A 20,616-nucleotide genomic window follows, 5' to 3' on the forward strand; every position below is an offset into this window, starting at 1 on the left:
CCTAGGAGTTTGAGATCAGTTTGGGTAACATGGTGAAACCCTGTGTCTACAAAAAAATACAAAAATTAACTAGGCGTAGTGGCATGCACCAATAGTCCCAGCTACTAAGGAGGCCAAGGTGGGAAGGTTGCTTTAGCCCAGGAAGTCAAGGCCGCAGTGAGCCGTGATCACGCCACTGCACTCCAGCCTGGGTGACAGAACAAGACCCTGTCTCAAAAAAAAGAGCCAGGGAGGCAGATGAGAAACGGCTTTGTGATAGTTCTTCATAGGACTGCTGTGTTCCAGGCGAGGATGCCAGGGCATGCCACCAGGATTCAGGTGACTGCTCTCAAGCTTTGACTCTGTAGCCTATGCGGAGAAATGCCAGGTTCCCAGGGCACCTGGCTAGAGCCCTCCACATACAATTTATACAATGAGACAGGCCTTATAGCTTAGAATCTTAGCAGTACTTATTTATTATTTATTTATTTTGAGACAGAGTCTCGCCCTGTTGCCCAGGCTGGAGTGCAGTGGCACGATCTCAGCTCACTGCAGCCTCCACCTCCCGGGTTCAAACGATTCTCCTGCCTCAGTCTCCTGAGTAGTTGGGATTACAGGCCCCCACCACCATGCCCGAGAGACAGGGCTTCACCGTGTTGGCCAGGCTGGTCTCGAACTCCTGACCTCAGGTGATCTTCCCGCCTCAGCCTCCCAAAGTGCTGGGATTACAGGTGTGAGCCACAGTGCCCGGCCCCTTATCAGTATTTTCTAGGAAATGTTAGTCTAGGCGTCAAGGGTTAGTGAATAGACAATCTTTTTTTTTTTATTTTATTTTATTTATTATACTTTAGGTTTTAGGGTACATGTGCACAATGTGCAGGTTTGTTACATATGTATCCATGTGCCATGTTGATTTCCTGCACCCATTAACTCGTCATTTAGCATTAGGTATATCTCCTAATGCTGTCCCTCCCCCCTCCCCCCACCCCACAACAGTCCCCGGAATGTGATGTTCCCCTTCCTGTGTCCATGAGTTCTCATTGTTCAATTCCCACCTATGAGTGAGAACATGCGGTGTTTGGTTTTTTGTCCTTGCAATAGTTTACTGAGAATGATGTTTTCCAGTTTCATCCATGTCCCTACAAAGGACACGAACTCATCATTTTTTATGGCTGCATAGTATTCCACGGTGTATATGTGCCACATTTTCTTAATCCAGTCTATCGTTGTTGGACATTTGGGTTGGTTCCAACTCTTTGCTATTGTGAATAGTGCTGCAATAAACATACGTGTACATGTGTCTTTATAGCAGCATGATTTATAGACCTTTGGGTATATACCCAGTAATGGGATGGCTGGGTCAAATGGTATTTCTAGTTCAGTGAATAGACAATCTTAAGTGGTACCATTAGCTGTAAGATTGTCTTATTGAAACCTGCTTAATGTGGTTCAAATAAAAAATATCTGGTTAAAAACATTAGAACAGAAAAATAAATGTTTTATTATTCATGTGCCATTATTACAACTGTGGAATTCCCCTAATAAAAATGTAGGAGCAAATAAGTTAAATAACAATTAAATGGGCAAACTTTTTTTTTGTTTGAGACCAAGTTTCACTCTTGTTGCCCAGGCTGGAGTGCAATGGTACAATCTTAGCTCACTGCAACCTCTGCCTCCCGGGTTCAAGCGATTCTCCTGGCTCAGCCTCCCAAGTAGCTGGGATTACAGACGCACACCACCACGCCCAGCTAAATTTTGTATTTTTAGTAGAGACTGGGTTTCGCCATGTTGGTCAGGCTGGTTTCGAACTCCTGACCTCAGGTGATCCTCCTGCCTTGGCCTCCCAAAGTGCTGGGATTATAGGCGTGAGCCACCAAGTCCGACCATAGTGACTTTTTGCAAACCCTCAAGGGCTGCAAACAAAACAACTTTCCATTGCCAGAAAATTATATTTAAATCGACGTTACTATCCAAATGTCTAAATGTCTTTTAACACATGGTTACTTGTTTGTTTACTCTCTAATCTTCTAGCAGGATAAATTCAGATTCTTGTCCTCAGGAGTCTGGATTAAAAATATACTTTGTATTGCTGGTAATATTGTCACAAAATTAAATTTTCTTATAAGGATACATTAAAAAGCACAGGGAGTGCTGGGCTTGGTGGCTCATGCCTGTAATCCCAGCAATTTGGGAGGCCAAGGCGGGCAGATCACTTGAGGCCACGAGTTCGAGACCAGCCTGGCCAACATGGTGAAACCTCGTCTCTACTAAAAATACAAAAAAAATGAGTGGGGAGTGGTGGCATGGACCTGTAATCCCAGCTACTTGGGAGGTTAAGGCGGGAGAATCTGTTGAACCTGGGAGGCAGAGGTTGCAGTGAGCTGAGATCACGCCACTGCACTGCATTCCAGCCTGGGAGACCCTGTCTCAAAAAAAAAAAAAAAAAAAAAAAAAAACAGACAAAATGAATCTACGGTGCAACAAGTGAGGGTAGGAGGCAAATGCTTGGGAAGGACACAAAGGGAGGTTGCGGGGGTGCTGGTGATGTTCTGTTCCTTGACCTAGGCATTGTCACTGTGGTGAATGTGTATTCACTATGGAATAATTCGGTCAGTTGGACCCATGAGTTGTGTATATATTTTTTTCCTGGCAGGTGAGTGGTTATACACTCCACTCCTTAGTGGATTTTGACTTCCATGGCTACCGTCCTGCTGCTTTGTACATTTTTCTGATAAAAGCTTCAGTGAAAGGTTTTACAAATCAACTGAAAGAATAAACTATGAAGCGGAAAATGGCCTGGGAAAAAATGATTTCATACAGATAAGCTTCCCAGACGCTCTTGTTTCCTGACTCCCATCCAAGCGCGGTGGCCAGCCATCTAGGCAGCCTTCCTCAGGCTTTTCTCTCGGCTTCCGCCTTTGTCTGCAGCCTTCCTTTCTTTTCACTCCAGGGGCTCTTTATTGATCTCCTTGCTGCCATGCCTTCTGTTCCCATGGTAACGCAGGGGCTGCCCCATGCTGTTATGCACTTTTCTCTCCTAGTCTCAAAACAAGCATTGCAGAAATGGTTCTTTGGAACGTGAGTGCCCCTAGATACTCTATGGAAAGAGAAACCGGTTCATGGTCAAAATAATTTTCAGGGGGCAGATATGGTGGCTCATGCCCGTAATCCCAACACTTTGGGAAGTCGAGGTGGGAGGCTCGCTTGAGGCTAGCAGTTCAAGACCAGCCTGCGCAACAAAGTGAGACACCCCGCCCCCCCCACACACACAATCTCTAAAAATAAATAATGAATACCCTTACTCTTGGAATTTCCCAGTAGATATTAGCATCTTAAAGGCTCTGCACCTGTTTAACCAAAATTTTCCCTAACTTTTTTGACCCTGGAGAGCCCTCCCACCGCTTTCCCTTTAACATTTGCTGGTGCCCTGAGGGGCTCTCTTTTGTGGCAACCTTTTTGGGAAACGCTGCCCTTAGCCCTTTTATATAACTATTCGATGGATAGCTCTATCTGGATGTCACAAAGATACATCAAACTCATCTGGTTCAAAACGGATCTGATACTGTCCCTATAATCTTCAGTTCCTACATCTTATCAGTCCTCCAACCCTAGGATTTACTTTCTTCAAATGTCTCTCAACCCCCTGACACATCTCATGCTTACTGCTTTGTTTTTTTTTTTCCAGTGGGGTCTCCCCCTATTGCCCAGACTGGAGTGCAATGGCACGATCTTAGCTCACCACAACCTCCGCCTCCCGGGTTCAAGCAATTCTTCTGCCTCAGCTTCCCAAGTAGCTGGGATTACAGGCGCCTGCCACCACGCCCAGCTAATTTTTGTATTTTTAGTAGAGATGGGGTTTCAGCATGCTGGCCAGGCTGGTCTTGAACCTCCAACCTCAGGTGATCTGCAGCCTCGGCCTCCCAAAGTGCTGGGATTACAGGCGTGAGTCACCGTGCCTGGCTGCTCACTGCTTTTTAAAAAAATTAATTTATTGATTTTTATTTTTGTAGAGACAGGGGTCTCACTATGTTGCCTAGGCTGGTCTTGAACTCCTGGCTTCAAGCAATCCTCCTGCTTCAGCCTCCCAAAGTGCTGGGATTACAACCATGCACTACCATGCCCAGCTAATTTTTGTATTTTTAGTAGAGACAGGATTTCACCACGTTGCCCAGGCTGGTCTTGAACTCCTGGGCTCAAGTTATCCACCCCTCTCAGCCTGCCAGAGTGCTGGGATTACAGGCGTGAACCACCACGCCCAACCTATACTCCAATTTAACAAGCTCTGACTTTGCAAAAGAACACCAAGATCTTGGTTCCAGTTGTCAAGGAAAGGTTTTCCTGGGGTCAGGGTGTATGGGCCAGGAGGTGTGCATGCAGCGGGCCTCATGGTACAGGGAACCTGGCTAAGAGTGCTCCCTATTTTTACTTCAGGCCTTGATTACATTTTGCACCTGGACTTCTGCAGTAGTATCCTAAATATTTATCTGATCCCCACTTCTCTCCCCCTCCTTAAATGTACACTTCGCACTGCAATGCAACTGCTGGAAATACACCGTGATTATGTTATTCCCACTAGTTAAAACTTCCCATTGGGCCAGGCACCGTGGCTCACACCTGTAATCCCAACACAGGGAGGCTGAGATGGGCGGCTCACTTAGGAGTTGGACACCAGCCTAGCCAACATGGCAAAACCCCATCTCTACAAAAAACACAAAAATTAGCCAGGTGTGGTGGTGCGTGCCTGTAATCCCAGCTACTCAGGAGGCTGAGGGAGGAGAATAACTTGAACCCAGGAGGAGGAGGGGGATATAGTAAGCCAAGATTGTGCCACTGCATTCCAGCCTGGGCGACACAGCAAGACTCTGTCTCAAAAAAAAAAAAAAAAAAAAGAAAGAAAGAAAAGAAAAGAAACAAGGTCAGATGTGGTGGCTCACGCCTGTAATCCCAGCACTTTGGGAGGCCGAGGTGGGTGGATCACAAAATCAGGAGTTTGAGACCAGCCTGGCCAACATGGTGAAACCTCGTCTCTACTAAAAATACAAAAAAATTAGCCGGGTGTGGTGGCAGGCGCCTGTAATCCCAGCTACTCGGGAGGCTGAGGCAGGAGAATCGCTTGAACCCGGGGGGTGAAGGTTGCAGTGAGCCGAGATCATGCCATTGGACTCCAGCCTGGGCGACAAGAGCAAGACTCCGTCTTAAAAAAATAAAGAAATAGGCCGGGCATGGTGGCTCACACCTGTAATCCCAGCACTTTGGGAGGCTGAGGCAGGCAGATCACGAGGTCAGGAGATCGAGACCATCCTGGCCAACACGGTGAAACCCCGTCTCTACTAAAAATACAAAAAATTAACTGGGCATGGTGGCAGGCGCCTGTAGTCCCAGCTACTCGGGAGGCTGAGGCAGGAGAATGGCATGAACCCGGGAGGCAGAGCTTGCAGTGAGCTGAGATCATGCCACTGCACTCCAGCCTGGGCAATGGAGCAAGACTCCAAAAAAATAAATAAATAAAATAAAAATAAAAATAAAATAAAGAAATACAAATAAAGCTGTGGCCGGGCACAGTGACAGATGCCTATAATTCTAGCACTTTAGGAGGCTGAGGCAAGAGGATTGCTTGAGCCCAGGACTTTGAGACCAGCCTGGGCAACATAGCAAGACCCTGTCTCTCTAAAAAATACAAAAATTAGCTGGGTGTGGTGGTGTGTGCCTGTAGTCCCAGCTATTCGGGAGGCTGAGGTGGGAGGATCACCTGAGCCTGGGGAGTTGGAAGCTGCAGTAAGCTGTGATTGTGCCACTGCACTCCAGCCTGGGCCATAGACTGAGACCCTGTTTCAAAAAAAAAAACAAATAATTTTAAGACTCAATGTTTTGTATACAGCCCTTATTCTAACTCTGAATCTAATATTTAACCAAAAGTTACACATCTCAAGCCAGGTTCACCCAGAACACTGCTAGAGAGGATCGACCACCTTAACCCCACCCAGCTTCAAGCTTTACAAGGAGACCCAAGCTGCACACGGGCCTCTGCTTACAGTGCTGAAGAGAAGGTATGTTGTGAGCCTGCATGCCCCTTCACCCTGAGATCTGATTCCCTGTCGTCTCCGACATCCTGTCTTTCTGCTTTCTTTCTGGTCGCCCCCCTCCAACTTCCCTCAAGTCCCATGCCCCTATTACACCCAGTAACTTCTCACTTCAAGCCTTTGTGTTTGCTCTTTCGCAGGTGCCTCAGTGGCTTGCTGCTCCCTCCTGTCTTTGCCCCAATAGCACCTCTGCATGGAGGCCTGCCTTGACCTTCTTTCCCCAAGTCAGAAAGCCATCATCCAGAGTTTGAAAATGATAGCTTCTCATTGGTATATCTATACCGATGGATCTATTGATTGACTTATTGATAGATATAGTGCCCTCTTTAACTTGCTTTTGGCCTCACCTGTCTGGAGTGCAGTGGCATGATTTCAGCTCACTGCAGCCTCCACCTTCTGGGCTCAAGCGATCCTCCCACTTCAGCCTCCTGAGTAGGTGGGATTATAGGCATGCGCCACCATGCCCAGCTAATTTGTGTATTTTTAGAAGAGATGGGGTTTTGCCATGTTGCCCAGGCTGGTCTCGAACTCCTGAACTCAAGTGATCCCCCCGCGTCGGCCTCCCAAAGTGCTGGGATTACAGGCATGAGCCATGGCACCTGGCCTCAAGGGGATTCTTAATGTAATTGTTCACTTCACACTATATAAAAATGTAAAATGATTACTTTTTATATAATTATATATGTATATCTCTAAATTTATACTTTCTCGGTTTTTCTGTTGATATAAAAGCTCTTTATTTAATTAATTTATTTATTTGAGACAGAGTTTCGCTCTTGTTGCCCAGGCTGGAGTGCAATGGCGCAATCTCAGCTTACTGCAACCTCCACCTCCCTGGTTCAAGCGATTCTCCTGCCTTAGCCTCCCGAGTAGCTGGGATTACAGGCATGCGCCACCACACCCGGCTAATTTTGTGTTTCTTGTAGAGATGGGATTTCTCTGGTTCGAGGCTGGTCTCGAACTCCCCACCTCAGGTGATCCACCCGCCTCGGACTCCCAAAGTGCTGGGATTACAGGCGTGAGCCACTGCACCCAGCCTTCTTCTCTTTAAAAGTGTGGTATGCCATTGAGATTTTATTAAGTTAACCATGTTCTTAAACCTGGCACAATCCCCATAGGCTCCATCTAGAAAGCTGACAATCTCCTTCGGGCAAGCTCACTGGGGCTTTGCGGTTGTAGACGAGGGGAGTAGGGGGCGATTTCAACGAACATAGCCCTCCCGACAGCGGTGCTATTCATCCTTCAGCATCCTTTGCCTTAACCTCAAACAAAATGGCGGCGCCCACACTGTAGCCTTCCTCGGGCGCCGCCATGTTGGATGACGTTTAGCCTCTCCCTCCCCCGAGAGTCAGCTCCTTGTTAGCCACGCCCACCCCTGGGCTTGCGTGATTCCCCCTCCCCCAGATGCACTGGGCCTGAATCCCATCCTCCTCACCACACCTGGCCAGGCCTGGGTACGATCCAGTTTTCAGCACATATGTACTCTGCCGAGCATTCTGTCTCTGATCGTGACCTCCAGGCCTCAGCGTGACGTGACAAACGTTCCCATGGGAGGTCCGAGGCCTGCATTGCTAGTGCCCCCACTGTAACTAAGGGGATGGCTTGTTGCTAGGAGTTTCCTTGTAGCTAAATTCCAGTTTAGGAACTTAAGCTGCTTGATTGCAGGACAAGATCCTAAATCCTAGGCCTAAGCGTAGTGTTAATGTCAGTCCCTAGACTGATCACCAAGCCCAAGCTTGCACCCCTCAACCGATTAGACGCCCACCCACCAAAGGGAATGCCTCATCTGAGTCCACTCTCAGCACTCCCATCGTCACCCCACCCCCGCCAGCATGGCACTCTTGACCCTGTCTGAGCCTCCGTGTGGCCACCTGGTCCCATTCAGAGGTGGAGAGCAGGTGGTGAGAGGCACAAGAGTTTATTCTGAGCTCCTTGCGTTGGCCCCTCGCACACGGCTCAGTAGCTTTGTCTCGAGGCTTCCTCTGTCCTCGCATAGTGAGCTGCGAGCAATGGTCGGCTTCTGCAGGCTGGGGCGGATCATGCACGCTGAGAGGAGGGAAACGGTACTTGCAGGGAGAGCAGCCGGGGGCCGCTGAAGAGAAAGGGAAAACAATACAAGGGACAATGAGGGTCAGGACACAAACATCCCTACACACTCTTCTCAGGCTGTCCCCTTCACCTTAGGACACTGTCCTTCCCTCCTTCTCCCTCCCACACTGCCTCCCAGGCATCCCTCCCTGCTCCTGGAGGCAAGCAGGTCCCTGACATCATTGACCCTTCAGGCCCACGCACAAGTGCCAACCTGTTCTGGCTGCGGTTCACAGGCCAGCCGGGAAACAACAGCTTTAGCTCTTATACAGGAACACACACCTCTCATGCCCATCCAGGAAAGAATGGGTAAGCCTCTGCCTGAATGGCCAACATTCACCACCACCACCCAGGACCTTCAGAGACGTCTTGAGGCAGGAACTGGCGTCTTGGGAGGTGATGATCATGATCGTAGAGTCTCTGAGACCTGCCCACTGATATTTGTCATCCATGAGACTGTTAATGCCCACTGGGGGCACAATGGGGAAGGACTTGGCGATTGTCATCAGCAGCAAGAAGTTACCTCTTGGGTAATGACTCATTCGGAACGCGGTGGCTCATGCCTGTAATCCCAGCACTTTGGGAAGCTGAGGCAGGGGGATCAGTTGAGGCCAGGAGTTCAAGACCAGCCTGGGCAACATGGTGGAATCCCTTCTCTACAAAAAGTACAAAAACTAGCCAGGTGTGGTGGTGTGCACCTGTAGTCCCAGCTACTCAGGAGGCTGAGGCGGGAGAATCGCTTGAACCTGGGAGGCAGGGGAGGCAGAGGTTGCAGTGAGCCGAGATCACCGCACTGCTCTCCAGTCTGGGCAACAGAGTGAGACCTCAGGTGATCCACCCGCCTCAGCCTCCCAAAGTGTTGGGATTACAGGCGTGAGCCACCACACCTGGCCAGCTCACATTTATTTCAGTATTTGATATGAGAAGTGTTTGGGGTCTTTATTTAGAAGTTTGGTGATATTTTGGTGATCAGAAATATGCCATAGGAGCTTAACCCTTGTTATGTCAATTAGCCTATGGAAAGATTGGTTTTTGTTGTATGTTGTTTCTCTTAAAGTCAAAGTTTCCAAGAACCTATGGAGAATGTTAAGTGAGGACTTCCTGTATACCAGATGAGTTGAAGAAAATTTCAAGACGTGAGTGAGAAAGCAACTAGGATTTTACAATGTGATCTCATCTTTGTGCAAAAAAAAAAAAAAAAAAAAAAAAAAACAAAAAACAAAAAAAGCCGGGTGCAGTGGCTCACGCTTGCAATCCCAGCACTTTCGGAGGCTGAGGCAGGCAGATCACCTGAGGTCGGGAGTTCGAGACCAGCCTGACCAACATGGAGAAACCCCGTCTCTACTAAAAATTCGAAATTAGCCAGGCATGGTGGCGCATGCCTGTAATCCCAGCTTCTCAGGAGGCTGAGGCAGGAGAATTGCTTGAACCCGGGAGATGGAGGTTGCAGTGAGCTGAGATCGCACCATTGCACCCCAGTCTGGGCAACAAGAACGAAACTCCATCTCAAAAAAAAAAAAAAAATACAACCCAACTAGGGGAGGGGGAAGGGATAGCATTAGGAGATATACCTAATGTAAATGACGAGTTAATGGGTGCAGCACACCAACATGGCACATGTATACATATGTAACAAACCTGCACATTGTGCACATGTACCCTAGAAGCTAAAGTATATTAAAATATATATATATATATATAAAATACAACCCAACCAAAAACAGTTCACATATGTGTTGGTTGTGTGCCCTTGAGAAATTTCCTTAGCTTCTCTGTTTATCAACACCATGGAGATAATAACAGTATGGGGTTTTTGTAAAATATAGTATGTATGTAAAGTCCTGGTTCTTGCTTTGTAGTAAATGTTCAATACATGTCAGCAACTTATCAGAAAAAGGCATGGAAGGACATTGCCAATCGAGAAAAATGGTAAGACAAGTCTCAATCATTTTAGGTTTATTTGCCAAAGCTAAGGAAGTGTACCCATGACACAGCCTCAGGAAGTCCTAATGACATGTGCCCAAGGTGATTGGGACACAGCTTGGTTTTATACATTTTAGGGAGACATGAGACATCAATCAATATATGTAAGAAGTACACTAGTTTCATGCAGAAAGGCAGCGACAACTCTTGAAGCTGGGAGGGGGCTTCCAGGTCACAGGTAGGTGAGAGAGAAATGGTTGCATTCTTTTGGTTTCTGATAAGCCTTTCCAAAGGAGGCAATCAGAATATGCATTAATCTCAGTGAGCAGAGGGATGGTTCCGAATAGAATGAGGCAGATTTGCCCTGAGCAGTTACCAGCTTGAAGGGGCCGAAGATATTTTCCTTTCACAACATAAACCAGGATGCAGAAACTGGTTACCAGGTGGAAGGAGGAAAGAAAACAAAATAACATTAAAATAGATAGTTGTGAAAAATCATTATAATAGCATAAATATTATGATCCACTTTGGTAGAATTATGTGTGTGTGCGTGTAGTGCTAACTGTACAGTGGTAGGATTTCAAGTCATTAATATTTTTTTTTCTTTTTCTTTTTCTTTTTCTTTCTTTTTTTATTTTTTTGATGTGGAGTCTCACTCTGTCACCCAGGCTGGAATGCAGTGGCATAATCTCAGCTCACTGCAACCTCCGCCTCCCAGGTTCAAGTGATCCTCCTGCCTTAGCCTCCCAAGTAGCTGGGATTATGGGCGCATGCCACCACAGCCGGCTAATTTTGTGTTTTTAGTAGAGATGGACATTCACCATGTTGGTCAGGCTGGTCTCGAACTCCTGACCTCCAGTGATCCACCTGACTTGGCCTCCCAAAGTGCTGGGATTACAGGTGTGAACCACTGCACTTGGCCTTTTTCTTTTTTCTTTCTTTCTTTCTTTCTTTCTTTCTTTCTTTCTTTCTTTCTTTCTTTCTTTCTTTCTTTCTTCTTTCTTTCTTTCTTTCTTTCTTTCTTTCTTTCTTTCTTTCTTCTTTCCTCTTTCTTTCTTTCTTTCTTCCTTCTTTCTTTCTTTCTTTTTTTTTTCAAAGTCTTGCTCTGTCACCCACACTGGAGTGCAATAGTGCAATCTCGGCTCACTGTAACCTCCGCCTCCCGGGTTCAAGTGATTCTCCTGCCTTAGCCTCCCAAGTAGCCGGGATTACAGGCGTCCACCACCATGCTCAGCTAATTTTTTTTATTTTTAATAGGGATGGGGTTATGCCATGATGGCCAGGCTGGTCTCAGAGTCCTGATCTCAGGTGATCTGCCTGCCTTGGCCTTCCAAAGTGCTGGAATCACAAGCGTGAGACACCGCGCCCAGCCCCAAGTTAGCTGCAGGCCGGGCGCAGTGGCTCACGCTTGTAATCCCAGCACTTTGGGAGGCCAAGGGGGGCGGATCACGAGGTCAGGAGATCGAGACCACGGTGAAACCCCGTCTCTACTAAAAAAATACAAAAAAATTAGCTGGGCGTGGTGGCGGGCGCCTGTAGTCCCAGCTACTCAGAGAGTCTGAGGCAGGAGAATGGCGTGAACCCGGGAGGCGGAGCTTGCAGTGAGCCGAGATTGCACCACTGCACTCCAGCCCGGGTGACAGAGCAAGACTCCGTCTCAAAAAAAAAAAGAAAGCTGCACACAGTAATACCCTTCAATTCTAAATAATTCTAAATAATTCCCTAATATTCTAAATACTTCCCTAATATTGCTTAATATCCAGTCCATATTTAATCTTCCCCAGTTGTCCTATACATCTTTTGGTTTTTTTTTTGAGACAAAGTCTCACTGTGTTGCCCAAGCTGGAGTGCAGTGGCAAGATCTCGGCTGACTGCAACTTTCACCTCTCGGGTTCAAGCGATTCTCCTGCCTCAGCCTCCCAAGTAGCTGGGACTACAGACATGTGCCACCATGCCTGGCTAATTTTTGTATTTTTAGTAGAGACAGGGTTTCACTATGTTGACCAGGCTGGTCTTGAACTCCTGACCTCCTGATCCGCCCCTCCTTGGTCTCCCAAAGTGCTGGGATTACAGGCATGAGCCACTGTGTCTGACCCCCATACATCTTTTATAACTTTTTTAAAACACAAGACTGAGTCCAGGCTCATTTATTCCATACGGTTGCACCTCTTGAGTCTGTTAAACTAAAACAGTGTGTTCATATTTATTTATTTATTTATTTATTTTCAGACAGAGCCTCCCTTTTGTCACCCAGGCTGGAGTGCAGTGGCAGGATGTGGCTCAATGCAACCTCTGCCTCCTGGGCTCAAGTGATTCTCTTGCCTCAGCCTCCCGAATAGCTGGGACTATAGGCACCCACACCACCATGCCCGGCTAATTTTTGTATTTTTACTACAGGCGGGGTTTCGCCATGTTGGCCAGGTTGGTCTCGAACTCCTGACCTCAGGTGATCCACCTGCCTCGGCCTCCCAAAGTGCTGGGATTATAGGCAGTGTGTTCATTTTAAATATGCTGACTCCCAGCACTTAAAGACGCCTGTAATCCCAGCATTTTGGGAGGCTAAGGAATCACTTGAGTTCAGGAGTTTGAGATCAGCCTGGACAGCATAGTGAGACCCACCCCCCTCAATCTCTACAAAAATAAAAATAAAAATATTAGGCAGGCATGGTGGCAGTGTTTTGTTTTGTTTTGTTTCTGAGACACGGTTTCACTCTGTCACCCTGGCTTGAGTGCAGCAGTGCAATCTCAGCTCACTGTAGCCTTGGCTTCCCAGACTCAGATGATCCTCCCATCTCAGCCTCCCGAGTAGCTGGGACTACAGGGGTACACCACCACGCGTGGCTAATTTTTGTTTTTTGGTTTTTTTGAAGATATGGGGTCTCACTGTGTTGTTCACAATGTCATCCAACTCATCTTTTAACTTTTTCCCTGAAGAAGACAAAATGCCACCATCAGGCACAGTGGCTCATGCCTGTAATCCCAGCATTTTGGGAGGCCAAGGCTGGCAGATCACTTGAGACCAGGAGTTCAAGACCAGCCTGGGCAACATAGCAAGACCACCTCTCGATTATAACATTATTACTTTTTGAAAAATGCCACCAGTTCATGTATTTAGGCAACTTTATCACTGTTGCTCAGAGGAAAACCCTGTCTTGGTCTAGGAGAATTCCAGAAGACATTCTTTTATTTGGTAAAGTGGGAAATTCTAGGATCTGGTAGTGCATTAATCTAATTACTAAAATTGAAATGATACTACTTATACCATACTTGAATTACTAACTTTTCAATAATTTGAAAACCAAAAAAACCCATTTAACACTAGAAGTGAAAATAATTCCAACTTTGTTTCACTTGAAGAAAGCAGGTCCCAATCCTGTTGTGTTGCCAGTGTCTATCTTCTAGCTTTTTGCTAATCAACAAAGCCATCCTTTCTGTCTCACAAACTGTTCCCTGGATGTTTCACAATCTTTGTTGCACGCATTAGGGCTTTGTGGGTGACAATATAAAGGGGGTATTTTGTTTTGTTTGATCATTAGGACCTTTAAAAGAGTAGCAAGTTATTCTGCTGGACTTCCCAAAAATGTAGCCGGAAAGAACAATATAGCCGATACAAAGCTGAAAATTACTTTCAAGGACTCAGGAAGGGAATGTGTGGTACGTGCTGCACGGTTTCTGTTAAAATAGCCACTGTGCTGAAATCCCTTTGTGGGGAAATGTAGAGATTTTTACAAATTCAAGACAAAATGTTACTTCTCTAGGTATGACCACAGTAACAAGGACACAGAAAAATAGTTCAGAACCAGAGGAAAGATGGGGTTATCTGTCCTGAGAATCAAAGCCTCCTATGGATCCTCACTCTGAGAGTGCCTGGGAGTAAGAAGCTGAGTTTCATCGACAGCAACAGGAAGTGCAGAGTGAGAAAAGCAGGAAGGAAGTTCTAGTAGCCACAGAAGTTAGTTCCTTTGACCAAGGGCATGATACCAGAATTTCAGAAGGGACAGAAAAAGCAGGCAGACAGATGGCAGAGATGTTTGCTGGAACCCTCAAGCCCTAAGGAAGAGTCTTGATTATGTTATCATCACTTCTGAACACTTTAGCAACCATAGCTCTCAGTCTGTGAGGAAAAGCCCTGCTGGCCTTTGAGACTGGTGTGAGGGACTGTCCTGCTCTGGGAAATGTGGGAGGGCTAAATCGGAAAAGCCCAGGCAGGGTGTCCAATCCTTGGGCTTCTCTGGGCCACATTGGAAGAAGAAGAATTGTTTTGGGCCACACATAAACTACACTAACACTAATGATAGCTGATGAGCTAAAAAAAAACCCAAAATATCTCATAATGTTTTATTTTAAGAAAGTGTTGGGCCACATTCAAAGCCATCCTGGGTCACATACGGCCTGCAGGCCGAGGGTTGCACAAGCTTGGCCTAGGGTTTCTTGGTGAGATGAAAGCTGTGATGGGGCTATTGAAGCCCAAAGCATCATTTTTCACTGTTGTTTTGGAGGGTAACCAATTAGCATTTTCTGCGTGGTTGTTTGGGCATCACAAGAAAAGGGCTTCTGAGAAAGCCCCGGCTCCTGGGACAACAGCACAGGTCATGCCTTCAACCTCCAGCCCCTGCAATGCACAAGGAGAGAACAATCGTGCTTCCTGTGGCCATATTGGCACGATGGTTCCAACACCTTTATCACGGCCCATGGGTCACAGAGGGACTCGGGCCCTGTCTGGCTCCTTCTTGGAATGTGCATTTTCACAGCTCATGGGGCAGGTGCTGGTGAAACTGTCCCCTTCCCCAGGGAGCATTGATGCATTTCTAATACCAGTATGAAAATCAGTGCCAGGCCATGGAGACAAGCGATTTCTCAAATGCTGATGTCTTGCGGATGTAGTGGGTGAATCTTTTTTTTTTTTTTTTTTTGAGATGGAGTCTGGCTCTGGAGTGCAGTGGCTGGAGTGCAGTGGCTCAATCTTGGCTCACTGCAACCTCTGCCTCCAGGGTTCAAGCAATTCTCTTGCCTCAGCCTCCCGAGTAGCTGGGACTACAGGTATGCGCCACTACACCCAGCTAATTTTTGTATTTTTAGTAGAGACAGGGTTTCACCATGTTGGTTAGTCAGGAGGGTCTCAATCTCTTGACCTTGTGATCTGCCCGCCTCAGCCTCCCAAAGTGCTGGGATTACAGGCTGAGGCACCTCGCCAGCCTTCTTTTTTTTTTTTTTAAAGAGACATGGTCTGGCTATGTTGCCCAGGCTGGGGCACAGTGGTGTGACCTTGGCTCACTGCAGCCTCGACCTCCTGGGCTCAGGCAATAATTCTCCCACCTCAGCCTCCAGAGTAGCTGGGACTACAGGCACATGTCACCATGGCTGGCTAATTTTTTAATTTTTTGTAGAGACAGGGTCTCACTATGTTACCCAGTCTGGTCTTGAACTCCCGGCCTCAAGGGATTCTCCCATTAGGCCTCCCGAATCATTAGGATTACAGTTGTGAGCCACAACACCCAGTCATGGTCTGAATCCATAACTCACTATCCCAGTTATGACCCCAGGAAGCCTCAGATTTGCCATGTTAAAGTCTGTGTGGCCATCTGGTTTAATGGGGCTGATGAAGACGCTTCTTAGCAGTTCTTAAATTCCCATTATGAGACATTAGCAATTGAGGCCCTCAAAGAGTTGTCTCCAACAGGCATAAGACAACCCAGTGTCTCACCAAGAAATTTCCCCCAGACTTACTTCAATACAGAAGGTGGCAGGGTACAGTGGCTCATGCCTGTAATCCTAGCACTTTGGGAGGTCAAGGGGTAAGGATCCCCTGTTCAAGACCAGCCTGGGCAACATAGCAAGACCCCATCTCTACAATAAATTAAATAATAATAATAATAATACTAGTAATTAGCCTGGGCTGCAGTGAGCCATGAAGTGTGGAGACTTACTTGAGGCTGGGGTGTTGAGGCTGCAATGGGCCATGATCATGCCACTGCATCCAGGCTGGGTGACAGAGGGACACCCTATCTCAAAATAATAATAATAATAATCTGTAGATAATCTGTACATTGTGCCACTGCACTTACTCCTGCCTGGGTGCATTCCAGCCTGAGTGACAAAGCAAGACTCTGTCTCAAAGAAAAACAAAATAAAAAAATATATTTTGGTATGCACAAAATATGTACAGATTTTTAACAAAATGTGTACAGATTTTTTTTTTTGAGACAGGGTATCACTCTGTCACCCAGGCTGTTGAATGGCACAATCATGGCTCATTGCAGCCTTGACCTCCCAGCCTTAAGTAATTCTCCCTATCTCAGCCTCCCAAGTATCTGAAACTACAGGCGTGGATCATCACACTCTGCTAATTTTTGTTTTGTTTTGTTTTGTTTTTAGTAGAAACTGGGTTTTGCCATGATGCCCAGGTCGGTCTCGAACTCCTGGGCTCAAGTGATCTGCCCATCCTTGGCCTCTCAAAATGCTGGGATTACAGGTGTGGCTAACTTTTTTTTTTTTTTTTACTCTTTTGTAGAGATGGGGTCTTGCTATGTTGCGCGGGATGGTCTTGAACTCAATCGATGCTCCTACCTTGGCCTCCCAAAGTGCTGAGATTATTGGCATGAGCCACTGTGCCCAGCTCATGTATAGAATTTTTTTAAAATGTATTATTTATTATCATTTTTTGTTTGTACAGAATTTTTATGATAATAATTACAAAATGCCAATGCAAGAAATCAAAGGACAAAATCAATGTAGAGATATACCATGTCCAGGAGTTAGTAAAGTCAATACAATAAAGATGTCAGTCCTCCTAAGAGGATCTATAGGCTTAATGCAATTCCTACCAAAATCTCAGCAAGATTGTTTTGTAGGCACAAGCAAGCTTACTGTAGAATTAATATGGAAAACAAAAGAACTAGAATGGCTAACACAATTTGGAAAAGAAGAATAAAATGAGTGGGCTCACTCCACTTGATGTTAGGGCTTACTGTATAGCTATAGTAATTTGGGTGGTGTGGTATTCGTGAAGGAATAAACATATAGATCGGTGGAATGGAATAGAGAGCCCAGAAATAGATACACACACAAATTTTATTTTATTTTATTTTATTTTATTTATTTATTTTTTGTTTGTGATGGAGTCTTACTCTGTCTCCCAGGCTGGAGTGCAGTGGTGCAATCTCGGCTCACTGCAACTTCCTCCTCTTGGGTTCAAGCAATCCTCCCACCTGAGTCTCCCAAGTAGCTGGGATTATACAAGCGTGTGCCACCACACCCAGCTAATTTTTGTACTTTTAGTAGAGACGGGGTTTCACCGTGTTGACCAGGCTGGTCTTTAACTCCTGACCTCAGTGATCTGCTGGCCTCAGCCTCCCAAAATGCTGGGATTACAGACCTGAGCCACCACACCCAGCCTAGCCACCAGATTTTTGACCAAAGGTGTAAAAGCAATTCAATGGAGGAAATACAGCCTTTTCAACAAATGGAGCTGGAGCTATTGGACATTCACAGGCAAAGAAAAAAAAAAAAACCTTGGACACACTTTATAGAAAAACTACCTCAAAGTGAATCAGAGTTAAATGCAAAATGTCAACCTGCAAACTTTTAGAAAAAAAAAATGTAGCAGAAAATCTTTGGGGTCACAAGCTAGGCAGAGTTCTTAGACTTGACACCAAAAGCATGATCCATAAAAAAATTGGATTAACTGGACATCATCAAAATTTGAAACTTTTGGCCACATGTGGTGTGGCTCATGTCTGTAATTGTAGCACATTGGGAGGCCCAGGAAGAACTGTTTGAGACCAGGAGTTTGAGAGCAGCCTGAGCAACATAGTGAGACAAAACAAAGAAACTATGTAGAACATAGTTTCTATAAAACAAAGAAACAAACAAAAACTAAAAAACTTTTGCTCTGCTGAGGACTCCATTAAGAGGATGAAAGACATCTGCAAACTACATACCCTATGAAAGACTAGGATTTTGAATATATAAATGACTTTCAAAATTCAATAGTAAACAAAAAATCCAATGAAAAATCTCCACAAGAGATGAACAAACAATTCCCAAAAGGATATACAGATGAAAAATATTCACATGAAAATATATTTTAAGGGCTGTGTGTGCTGGCTCACCCTTATAATCTCAACACTTTGGGAGGCCAAGGTGGGAGTATCACTTGATCCTAGGAGTTCGAGGCTAGCGTAGGCAATATGGCGAGATGCTGTCCATATTAAAAAAAAAAAAAAGAAAGAAAATTAGCCAGGCATGGTGTTGTGTGCCTGTGGTCGCCGCTACTCTGGAGGCTGAGGTGGGAGGATCACAAAAAATACAACCTTGTACATGAATGTTCATAGCAGCTTTATTTGTAATAGCCACAAAGTGAAACAGCCCAAATGCCTTTTCAACATTAGGGATGAATGTTTATCTCTGTGATATGCCCACACTATGGAACAGTGCTCAGCAATGCAAAGGAGCAAACCCTTGATACATGCAACGATTTGGATGGATTTCCACAGGATTATGCTGAGTGAAAAAGCCAATCTGAAAAAATTGCGTATTGTATGATTTCTTTTATACAATAACCCTGAAATAAGAAAATAGAGATTAGGTGCTGCGAGGGATTAGGGTGGTGGAGAAGGTAGGTGTCCGTTCCATTTATAAAGGGGTAGCACAAGAGAGCTTTGTGGGGATGGAAGCCTTCTCTGTCTTGAATGTGGTAGTGGTTACATGTGAAATAACTGAATGGAATTAAACTCACACAAATAAGTGCACACATAACTGGTGAAATCTGAATACACTCTGGATTGCACCAACGTTAATATCCTGGTTTTGACATGGTACTATAATTATGCCGGATGTTACCATTTGAGGAATTGAGTGAAGAGTGCATGGGTCCTCCCTATATAATTTTTGTTACCACTGCATGTGAATTTATAATCATCATCATCATCATCATCATCATCATTATTATTTTGAAACGAGGTCTCGCTCTGTCGCCCAGGCAGGAGTACAGTGGCATGATCTGGGCTCACTGCAACCTCCCCCTCCTGGGTTCAAGTGATTCGTGTGCCTCAGCCTCCCAAGTAGCTGGGATTACTGGGGTGTACCACCACACCCAGCTAAGTTTTGTATTTTTAGTAGAGACAGGGTTTCCCCATGTTGCCCAGGCTGGTCTCAAACCCCTGACCTCAGGGGATCCACCCACCTCGGCCTCTCAAAGTGCTGGGATTACAGGCGTAGCCACCAGGCCTGGCCTTCACTTTTTTTTTTTTTCCAAGACAGGTTCTCCCTCGGTTGCCCAGGCTGGAGTGCAGTGGCACAATCACAGCTCACTGTAGCCTTGATCTCTTGGGTTCAAGCGGTCCTCCCACCTCAGCCTCCTGAGTAGCTGGGACTGCAGGCTCGCACCAACAGGCTCAGCTAGTTTTTGTATATTTTGTAGACCCAGGGACTCCCTATGTTGCCCAAGCTGGTCTGGAACTCCTGGGCTCAAGCAATCTGCCCACCTCAGCCTCCTAAAGTGCTAGAATGACAGGCATGAGCCACTGTGCCTGACTAGAAAGGACATTATTGAGACAAGTGGTAAAACTTGAATGGAGTTTGAGGATTAGATGGTAGCAACATATTACATCATTTCCTGATTTTGATGGCTGTATTTTGGTTATATAAGAGCACGCTCTCATTTGTAGGAAATACACATTAAAGCCTTCAGGGCTGATGAGGCATCAGGTTAGCAACTTAATTTTTTTTTTTTTTTGAGTCGGAGTCTTGCACTGTCACCTGGGCTGGAGGGTAATGGCGCTATCTTGGCTCACTGCAACCTCTGCCTCCCGGGTTCAAGCAATTTTCCTGCCTCAGCCTCCCGAGTAGCTGGCATTACAGGCGCCCGCCACCACTCCCAGCTAATTTTTTGTTATTTTTAGTAGAGATGGGGTTTCACTATATTGGCCAGGCTGGTCTTGAACTCCTGACCTCGTGATCCACCCCCGCTTGGCTTCCCAAAGTGCTGGGATTACAGGCATGAGCCACCATGCATGGCCTTTAATTTTTTTTTTTCTAACCCAAGTATGTGACCAAGCACTTTAATTTTAAGTAGTTCAAAAAGAAAAGTTATGTGTACTATACCTGTGACTTTTCTGTAAGCTTGGGAATTTTTCAAAGCAATATATTGTTTAAAACATCAACCAAGGTTATCTGCACAATTTTTTTTTTTTTTGAGACAGAGTTTCATTCTTGTTGCCCAGGCTGGAGTGCAATGGCACAATCTCGGCTCATTGCAACCTCCGCTTCCTGGGTTCAAGCAATTTTCCTGCCTCAGCCTCCTGAGTAGCTGGGATTACAGGCGCATACCACCACACCAGACTAATTTTTGTATTTTTAGTAGAGACGGCGTTTCGCAGTGTTGGCCAGGCTGGTCTTGAACTCCTGACCTCAGGTGATCCATCTACCTCGGCCTCCCAAAGTGCTGGGATTACAGGCATGAGCCACTGCACCCGGCCTGTTTTGTTTTTGCTTTTTGTTTTGTTTTGTTTTTGAGACAGGATCTCGCTCTGTTGCCCAGGCTGGA

The 20,616-nt window shown here is 45.9% G+C and overlaps 1 protein-coding gene across 1 annotated transcript in view; it reads left to right on the plus strand.

The window, feature by feature from the left end:
• Window positions 1-20,616, plus strand: part of LOC129475042 (zinc finger protein 674-like) — a 981,285-nt gene that overhangs the window by 870,298 nt on the left and 90,371 nt on the right.

This window comes from Symphalangus syndactylus, chromosome X (genome assembly GCF_028878055.3).
Source record: "Symphalangus syndactylus isolate Jambi chromosome X, NHGRI_mSymSyn1-v2.1_pri, whole genome shotgun sequence".
NCBI classification, from domain to species: Eukaryota; Metazoa; Chordata; class Mammalia; order Primates; family Hylobatidae; genus Symphalangus; species Symphalangus syndactylus.